The following is a 10000-nucleotide window of genomic DNA, read 5'->3' as shown; positions in this document are numbered from 1 at the left end:
AGTGAAGACCTTTATCTCTATAGATAAAAAGTAAAGCTTTTACCACCACGGGTGAAAGTGTTGGCCAGGAAGGCGATATCCTTCACTCGAGGGCCTCATTTACTTCAACTTTGTTTGAACGTTTAGCAAATTCCTCTTTGGTATCTTTGAAGCCCTTAAATCCATTAACCCGGTATCCGATTTCGGGAGTTCTATAAGGATATGGCATGTGCAATCAGCGCATAAATACTCAAGTCACAGGTTCTCATCTGTATCGAGAGGCAGACAGATGCTTTTAATGGATCCGGAATTTCAAAAGCCATATATGCAGTGGGTCTTTGCCGGATGCTCTTTGAATACATAGAGGATATGGATCGTGACGAGGTTAGACAAGCTGTTATTACTGCTAGTTTGTCCCGGTCCCGTGTCCTAGATGCGAGTTTCCGGGTGAATATAAAATGAATCATCACCGTGAAACTCCCATTATGTGGGTACCTGTGATAACAGAATTTCATTCAGAAGACGGATCACCATAATCTGTTTAGTGTTTACTGAACTAATGAAGATTCAGTTCCGTATATTAGATTAGCATAAATATTTTCTGGAAATTCAGTAATACTATTTTAACATTAGAATGTGCTTCTAATTTTCTAGATAGTTTTACTGAACACTATCGGCCCCTCATACGCGTATATATGTGATATAAGAGCACGATGTGGCTCGATCTATCTGATAGCTAGGTAAATGGAGTAAACATTCATCTGACTAAACAGGTCTTCTATCATACTCAAAGGGCTTCTAAGCTTTGCTATATATCTGGATATTTTGCTTGAATCTCCCAACAAAAAATTCTGAACCACCAATTATTGTTCTACTGAGTGTGAATGAGCCGACGACCTCCATTCATTACTATAGACTCTATAGACTTTACATATCATTATCTTCTTTTATTATAATAGCAGAGGTCATTTTCAAATCGAATTTTGATATCAATTTTACATATAATGAGAAAATACTTGTTAGCTACCAAAAGTGTGAATACAATTTAAAAATCAATAAAAGATTTATTACACACACAATGCAGTTGGTCAATATGACCTTTCAGATTTCATCTATTCTCAAAATATAAGCCATACTATTCGTGTGGCTTATATGATGTCATGTAAACACATGAGTGATTTTTACAGTTGTACTGTGATGTGATTGCTGTATCGGATATTTTTTAATTTCCTTACACTGTACTATGGAACGGTTCCCTATCGCATGGAAATAAAAAACGATATAATCCCACATATTTCAATAGAGATAAGATTATAAATTAATTATATTACTTTGCTCAGAGACAAGTTGATTCGGGATGGATTACCTGGCCTGTGGTTTTAGCAAATCAAGTTCTTCAGTTGTCTCTGTAAAAAAAAAAAAAAAAAAAAAAAAAAAAAAAAAAAAAAAAAAAAAAAAAAAAAAAATATATATTTTATATATATATATTATATATATATATATATATTATATTGATTTTTTTCCAAAAATTTTATTGGGAAAATAAACAAAATGGTTGGTTATTTGATGTAATGGAAATGGAGATTCATTATCTTTTTAGTGGGACGAAAAGGGGAAGCACTGGACCCACTACTTTCATTTGACGGGATTTGGGGCTTTTTAATTATTTTGGGGTAAAAGTTTTTGTCCCAGAGCGTTTTTTAAATATATATATAGATAGATAGATAGATATAGATTAGTTTAAAATAACAAACCAAACCCCAAAAAAACACACACACACACACACAATAATATAAAATATAAATATATATATATAAATATATATATATACAAATAATATAAAAATACAATATATATATAAAAATATTATAAAAATATATAAAAAATATATAAATATATATATATTATCAATCATCAAAAACGGTTGCTCATGTTTGGCACCGTGGACCTCTCCCCCTTCCTTTGCCACTAAACTCGATCTTACGCTTTTCTTTCCATTTGTACATCGACAGCCCGCAAATATCTTTGATTTGTCGCTCAGTCTTGTCTTGGGTTTGCCTCCCCTCGTTTCCTATCCCCACCCCTTCGCTGTCTTTCTAAATACTTTTATTTCTCTCACATGCCAATAAATTTTAATTTTTCCCCCTGCAAATGCCCAAACAGGGGGTCTTTACAAATTTTTCTCGCACTTCTCATTCTCTTTTTTCTCTGTCCGCTAAACGCATACTCGTCTGTAAAACCCAAATTTTTAAAAATTTGATTTTTTTCTTGTTATCTACTTCAGCCCCCAAACCTCGAACATATGATGCAATTGGGAAAACTAATGTTTTCAATCCTCAGTTTTGTCCGTAAGGAATGCTTCGGTCTTTCCAGATTTTTATGAGAGCAATTGGGGGTTTTTTTGGCAAGGAAATTTTTCTTTTTTCTCCGGTGAATCCATATGATTAGTTAAAACGTCCGATGTGAACTTTTTCACTTTTCCACAATCTTTCCATTTTTTAACATGTTCATCTTTGTTCATTGGGGTTATCTTTGTCTTCATGATCTTGTTTTTGGGGCTTTTAAGAAACAGCCAGCCTTTTCCCCTGCTTCTCTAACTTTACATATTTGTTGTGTTCAGTGATACGCTAGCATCAAAACTATATCTCGGCGACCTTAGTTTTTAATTTTTGTACCCTCCAACATTACATTTCCCTTAAAAATTCTTAAATCTCTCTAATTTTTTCAGAATATATGTTAAAAAGGTGTGGAGACAGAATCCCAACCCTGTCGCCTCCTTGTTTGACTTCGAACCATTCTTTTAACCCATAATGGTTTTTTAAGCGCTTGTTGGGGTCATACGGGGGTTTTATTTTTGGATATGTTTTTTTGGGGAAATTCATATCGTTCATGTTTTTCCAGAGGAATCATGACAACAGTATAAAAAGCTTTCCAAAGATAAAAACACGGGTTTAAGGTTTTTTGAGTTCTCTTTTTTTCTTATGAAAATTTTGATTTAAATCGGGTTTTCTGGTACCTTTTTCCGGGGCGAAAACCGCTTTTTCGTCTGCAATTTCCCTCTTTTAACTTCAATTCATTTTTCGCAAAATTTCAACAAAATTTTCTGCTGTGACTTATTAATGAATTGTCCTGTTTTTGTTGCTTGGGTGCGTCACCTTTTTTGGGTAGGGGAGAAAAGATTGATTTTCCCCATCTTCGGGCCCATCTTTTTTTTTTCCATTTTTTTGACGATTTGTAGAAGAAAATATTCGCACTTTCGCCAGCATTTTTAAATTTTTCGCTGTTTTTTTCATCATTCCGGGGGTCTTGTTATTTTTTACTTTTTTTATGGCTTTTATAAAATTTTCTAGCAGTGGGGGGTTCATCTTTGTTTTCATTGAGTCTAATTAATGTTTTTGTTAGATCTTTATTCTTTTGTATAGGTTTGGAACAATTTGATTCCCTCATCTTTGCTTTTTTTTCCATCAATAAAAAAAGCCTCTTCAGTTTTTATGTGTCCTTTTAGGGTTTTAAAAATTTCGTGTGGTTTTTTGTCTCCTTGGTATTTTTTAGTTGTCTTTTTTGAAAACGTTTTCAATTCTCTGGCAAGTTCATTTAAATATTTTTCTTATCTTCGCAATATCAATAAGAATTTTTTTTATTTTTTTTTTTGTAAATTTTTTTTTCACTGGGTTATTGATACCCTTCTTTTTTCATTTATTTGTGTTTTTCAAATTTAGGGGGAATTTGTCTTTTCTTTTTGGGGGATGTTTTTTTAAGCAGGTCAGCAAATTTTTTTCCTTTTTCCCCCAACTCATTTGGTGTTTTATCATCTTCACATTTTTTGAGTTTTCAAATTTTTTTGACATGTAATTTGTAATTGTTATCAAGATTTTTTTAGTGGGCTTTAGAGGTGGTGTTTGGCGCTCCATCTTTTTTAGTCTTTTTAAGCGATGTTGTAGTTGGGGGTACGTTGCAGTCGGCACCAGATCTTGTTTTGGCATTTTTTTTTGCAACTTTCCATTTTTGGGTTTACACAAAGGTCAATTTTTTGCGTGTTCTTTTTTTCTGGTGAAAACCACGTTACAAATGTCTTGGGTGGTTTTTTGGGAAAAAATGTTTGGCTTTTAAATAGATTATTTGTACTACAGAATTCATAAATCTTTACCTCTTTCATTTTTTACTCCAAGGCCGAATTTTACAGGTGTTTTTTTAGATAATTTTTTTCCCCCTTTGGGGTTGAGGTCTCCCTGATTACTTTTACATCTCTGTGGGGGTTGTGTCTAAAGTTCTTTGGGGAAGTTATAAAAATTTTCCCTTTCTTCTCACTTCAAGTTGGGTTTTGCGTAGCAGTTAATACTAAATTTATGAGGTTTTGCTTGTTTTCTGACCCTTTTAAAAGCGATCATTTATTGGGGTGTACCCAATTGTGCATTTGCAGTTTTTTTTGTGAGAATCATAGCAAAATCCGTGACTTAATTTTCCCTTTTTTCTTTCCAGAAAAAAAAACTGTCTTTTTTTTTTGTTTTTAAACTTCCATACTTTTCCAAATTGGGCCACTTATTCCCAGTATTTGAAAGTTGTATCTATCCATTTCTTACAGACAGTATGTAATTTACCTATCTCTTTCATTTTCCTTACTTTTTCCCCGTTCCGTTTTTAATGTGTTTCTTAATTTGGGCATGTTTTTTTATCTTTGTCTTCCAAGGGATTTTAAAATTGTAACCTGGTTTCCCACGAATAACGCGCCCCTTTGATACCCCCCGCGACGGGGGAGTGGTATGAATTATCATTTCTTATTTAATCATTGGTTAAGGTTGTCAGGAGAAAATAAAAGTTTAGGGGGTCCCCGGCTCCTTCTCAAAATCCAGTCTCCCAAACCCAATAGGAGGAACTATCTCGCCGCTTTAAAAAAGTTACACTCCAAACCCAACATATTTTTTTGTGAAAACCAGTAATCAGTAGAACTTAAGGGGTTTTTTTTTACCAGATATCCACTGCCCTGCTGCCGACTTTCCCTTCAACCCTGGTATAGGGGGGCTAATAGGGGCTATCCTTGTTTTAAGGGAACCCCCGGGGGAGTTTTTTGTCTTTTCCCAGGACAATATAAATATATATTAAAATAAAATAAAAATTATATATAATATATATATATTTTATAGTACATATACAACACACTAATACATACATAAAATTTAAATTATATAATATATATATATATATTAAAATTTTATAAAAATTATTAAAAATGTAAAAATTTCTACAAAAAAAAAAAAAAAATAAAAAAAAAAAAGACAAAAAACACACACACCATACACACACAGCACACACAACACACACACAACACACACAACACACACACACAAAAAAAAACCCCCAAAAACACCACACTTAAAATATTATTTTTTTTTTATTTTTTATTATTTCCATTTTTAACAAATACAGGAAACGCCCAACATAAAAAGAAACCGGGGCCCCAAAAAAAACCCCCTTTATAAAGGGATTTAAAAAACATTTCTGTTTTTAAATATTTTTAAGGTTTGGGAAAAAAAAAAATTGGGAATTTTTTTTTGTTTTTGGGGAATATTTTTTTAAAAAATTAAATATACCCAAATATATTTTAAAAATAATCATAAATTTTTTTTTTAAGATATACCCCCTTCCAATTTTTATTCAATTTTGGGGGGGGAAATTTTTAAAAGTTCTTTAAAACCCAGGGTATTTTGTTTAAACAATTAATAAATATTTTTAAAATTATAAAATTTTATTTTTTTATTTTTTTTGGGGTTTTTTTTTTTTTTTTTTTTTTAATTTTTTTTTTTTTTTTTTTTTGTTGTTTTTTTTTTTTTTTTTTTTTTTTTTTTTTTATAATTTGAACTATATACAACAAAACATACACAAAGACAAAAACCCCAACACCCCCCACCCACCAAAACCCCCCAAAAAAAACCACCCCAAAAAAAAACAAAAAAAAACCCGCAAAAATTTTTTAAATTTTTAAAAATTAAAAAATTTTTATAAAATTTTTGTTTGTGGGTTTGGGAAAAAAAAGAAATTAATTTTTTAAAATTTTGGTTTTTTAAAAAAATTAAAAATAATTTTAAATTTTAAAAAAGAAAAAAATAATTTTTTAAAAAATTTTAAAAAATAAAATATTATTTGTGTTGTATGTTTTTGGGTTTTTGGGTTGTTGTTGGGGGGGTTTTGGGGTGGGTTTTTTTTTTGTTGGGGGTTGTTTTTTGGGTTTTTTTTTGTTTTTTGGTGTTTTGTGTGTGTTCGGGGGGCTTGGGGTTTTTTTTTTTGGGGGTTTTGGGTTTTGTGTTTTTTTTTTGGGTGTTTTTGTGTTTTTTTTTTTTTGTGTGGGGGTTTGTGGTTTTTTTTGGGGGGGAAATTTAAAAAATGGGAAAGGAACATAATAAAATTTTCCCAGGTTAAGGAAAAAGGGGAAGCAAAAAAAAATCCCCAAAAAACCCCCAAAACACGGGCCCACCATCTTCTGCTTTTTCCCCCCTAGGAGATTTTCTTAGCAGTTTTCGCTCTTTGGGGTTGGGAAACTGGGAAAATAAATTTTAATTTTTTAATTTATAATTTATTAAAAATTTTTAAAAATTTTTTAATTTTGGTGGGGGGGGGGCCTTTCTGAGTGGGGCTTTGCCTTTCTTGGGGTCGGACCGGCAAAACTCGACTTTTCCCCGGTCTTTAGATTTGGGCCAGGTCAGGGAGACTTATTAAAAAATTTTTAAAATTTGGGAAGGAAAAAAAAAAAAAAAATCCCTTTCAGGCCTGAACTGGTCAACTTCGAAAGGGATACGCAAATAAAAATGTTTTGTTTGATTATTTGAAAAATTTTAGGTGCTCATGATCATCGTTTGGATGCAAAACCCTAAAAATTTTTTACAAGGGAAATAGTCTTTTTAAAAACTTGAACTTATTTCGGGGCAATAAATAATTTTGATATAACTTCCGCTACTGGTGATGTTGACAAGAAAAAGGCAATTTGATGTATCATTATAATACTCTTACTCAGACTATAAAAGCTATCTCAGTCTTTGTGTTATGCTATAATAATGTTATTTGTGTATTATCAATATAAAGATAACAATGATAACAATAGGATGTTAATGAAAAAAATGATGCAATAATACTGGTAGATATTAGTCATCTTCATAATTATTCTGATAGGAAAAACGAAAAGAACATAAGGAAAAGAAATAGCTATGATTATTGTATATAATGTCATTAGCATTACTATTACTAATAATAACAAATTCCTCACTAACACGTATCAATCTATCTATCTGCATAAAATATCGATATTAATATTTTTTATAAAATTTTATATTTTTATATATAAAAAACAATATATTATATATATATATATAAATATATTATAATATATTATATTAAAATATAATATATATATATTATATATATAATGTTGTTTTTTTTGTTTTTGTTTGTGTGTGTGTGTGGTTGGGTGTGTGTGTTGTGGGGTTTTGTGTGTTGTGTGTGTGTTGTGTGTGTGGTACGACATAACCTGTATCTGGTGTAATGTGTGTGGTGTGTGTGTAAAACTTGGTTTAATATTAGTATTAATTTAAAAACATATATATTATAATAAATAAAAAATAATATTATATATTAATATATATATCAACATAAAACATTAAAAATTATTTTATAAAAAAAAAAAAATAAAAAAAATATATATATTTAAAACAAATTCAACAAAAAAAACAAACCCAACTAACCACAACACCCCCAAAAACAAAAAAAAAACAAACAAACAAAAAAAGAAAAATATAAATTTTAATAAATAAATATTTTAAAAAAATAAATTTTTAAAAAAAAAAAAATTTTTTTTGGTTTTTTATAATATATAAATAATAATAAAAATAATTATATATATATATATATCTATATATATATATTAATTATATATATTATTAACAAAAAATTTTTAAATTAATAAAATTTTTATATATAAAAATATATAATAATAAAAATAAAATTTTATATTGGTGTGGGGTTGGGGGGTGTGTGTGTTAATTTTTTTCCAAAAAAAAGAAAAAAAAAACAAAACACACACAACACACCACACAAACACACCACACACACACACACACCCCAAAACACACCACACCAACCCAAAACACACACACACACACACACCCTCACACACACACACACAACACACCCACAAATATTATATTATATATTAAAATTATAAAATATTATTATTTTAAACAATATATATATTTAAAAATTAATAAAATATTATATATATATATTAATATAAATATATATAATATATGATATATTTATATATATATATAATTATAAAAAATATATATAAATTTATATATATATATATATATATATAATAAAAAAAACCAGTGTGTTTGTGGTTGTATGTGTGTGGTAAGTGTATATATATATAATAAATTATTAAATATATTAATATAAAAAAATTCTAAAAAAAATATATTTTAAAATATATATCCCCCCAAAAACCACACACATACACACCACACATACACCACCAACCCAAAACCCACAAACACACACACACCACACACACCAACCACACACCAAACAAAACCACACCTCACACCCCACACAAACCACAATAAATTTTTAATATATATATTATATTAATATATATATTTTTATAACCCCCAAAAAAAAAAAAAAACCACACACACACACCACACCACACACACAAACACAAATATATATATATATTAATATATATATATATATATTTATATATAATTTTTATTTTATATAAAAAATTTTATTATATATATATAATTTTAATATATATATATATATAATATATAAATATAATAAAGAAAACACACAAAACACACACAAAAATGTAATATAATATTTAATATTATATATATATATATATAATTATATATATATATTATATATAAAATTATATAAAAATATAATATAAAAAAATATTTGTATTTTTATATATATATATATTAATAAATTATAAAATATATATACTTACATAAACCACACAAAAACACACACACACACACCACACACACAAAACAACACATAATATATATATATATTTAAAATTAAAATATATATATAAAATTTTATATTGTATTAAAAATTTATTAAAAGATATATATTATATTATATTATAATAAATATAATATAAAATATATAGATAATATATTTTAAAAATATATGGTTACATAAAAAATATAAATTATAATTATATATATATAATAGATATATTTTTAAATTTTTGGTAATATATATAAATAATATATATATATAATATAATATGATAGGAAAAAAATAGTAAAAAAATAGATATAAATTTGTATACATACGTTTATTATATGTATATATACAACAGGTTTATATTATATATATATTATTATATATTTATATTTAAATATATATATTTTAATAAAATTATGGATATATTTTTAATATACATGCAACACATATACTTTTAAAAAGCAGTGTATGTATACTATATATATATATATATATATATAAAATTATATAATATAATATATTATTATATTTTTTAAAAATTTTTGGTGTTTTGGTGTGTTTTTTGGGGGAAAACAGTTTTCCAGCGCGTATACAGCAAATTGCAATACGTGGGACCCCCAAAAAGGGAGGAACCCTTTTAATCACGTTTAATTAAAGGTGCTAACGGAATTCTCTACCCCCCCCCCCGCTTAGTTCCCCAAATTTATGAAAATTAAAGGGAACAAGAAGGGGATTAAGGGGGGGAGGGGGATGCGGGGTGCAGGGGGGGGGGGGGGTAAAAAAAATAAAGGGAAAAACGACAGCGCTCGAAAAAAAAAGGATGCAGTCTTCCTTCCTTTTGAAAAGGATAAAAAAATTCTTCCGAGATGAATGTGATTAGTCATCTCCAATACAAAACAGACATACTGGGAAACATTCTACACAAATGTTTTTTTTTTTTTTTTTGATAAACAAAGGCACATGCTTAAAAAAGTTCATCTCTATGAGGCTAAAGTCAAAGAAAAACTCA

The sequence above is a fragment of the Penaeus monodon genome, chromosome 6 (genome assembly GCF_015228065.2).
Source record: "Penaeus monodon isolate SGIC_2016 chromosome 6, NSTDA_Pmon_1, whole genome shotgun sequence".
Lineage (NCBI taxonomy): Eukaryota > Metazoa > Arthropoda > Malacostraca > Decapoda > Penaeidae > Penaeus > Penaeus monodon.
This window is presented reverse-complemented; position numbering follows the sequence as displayed.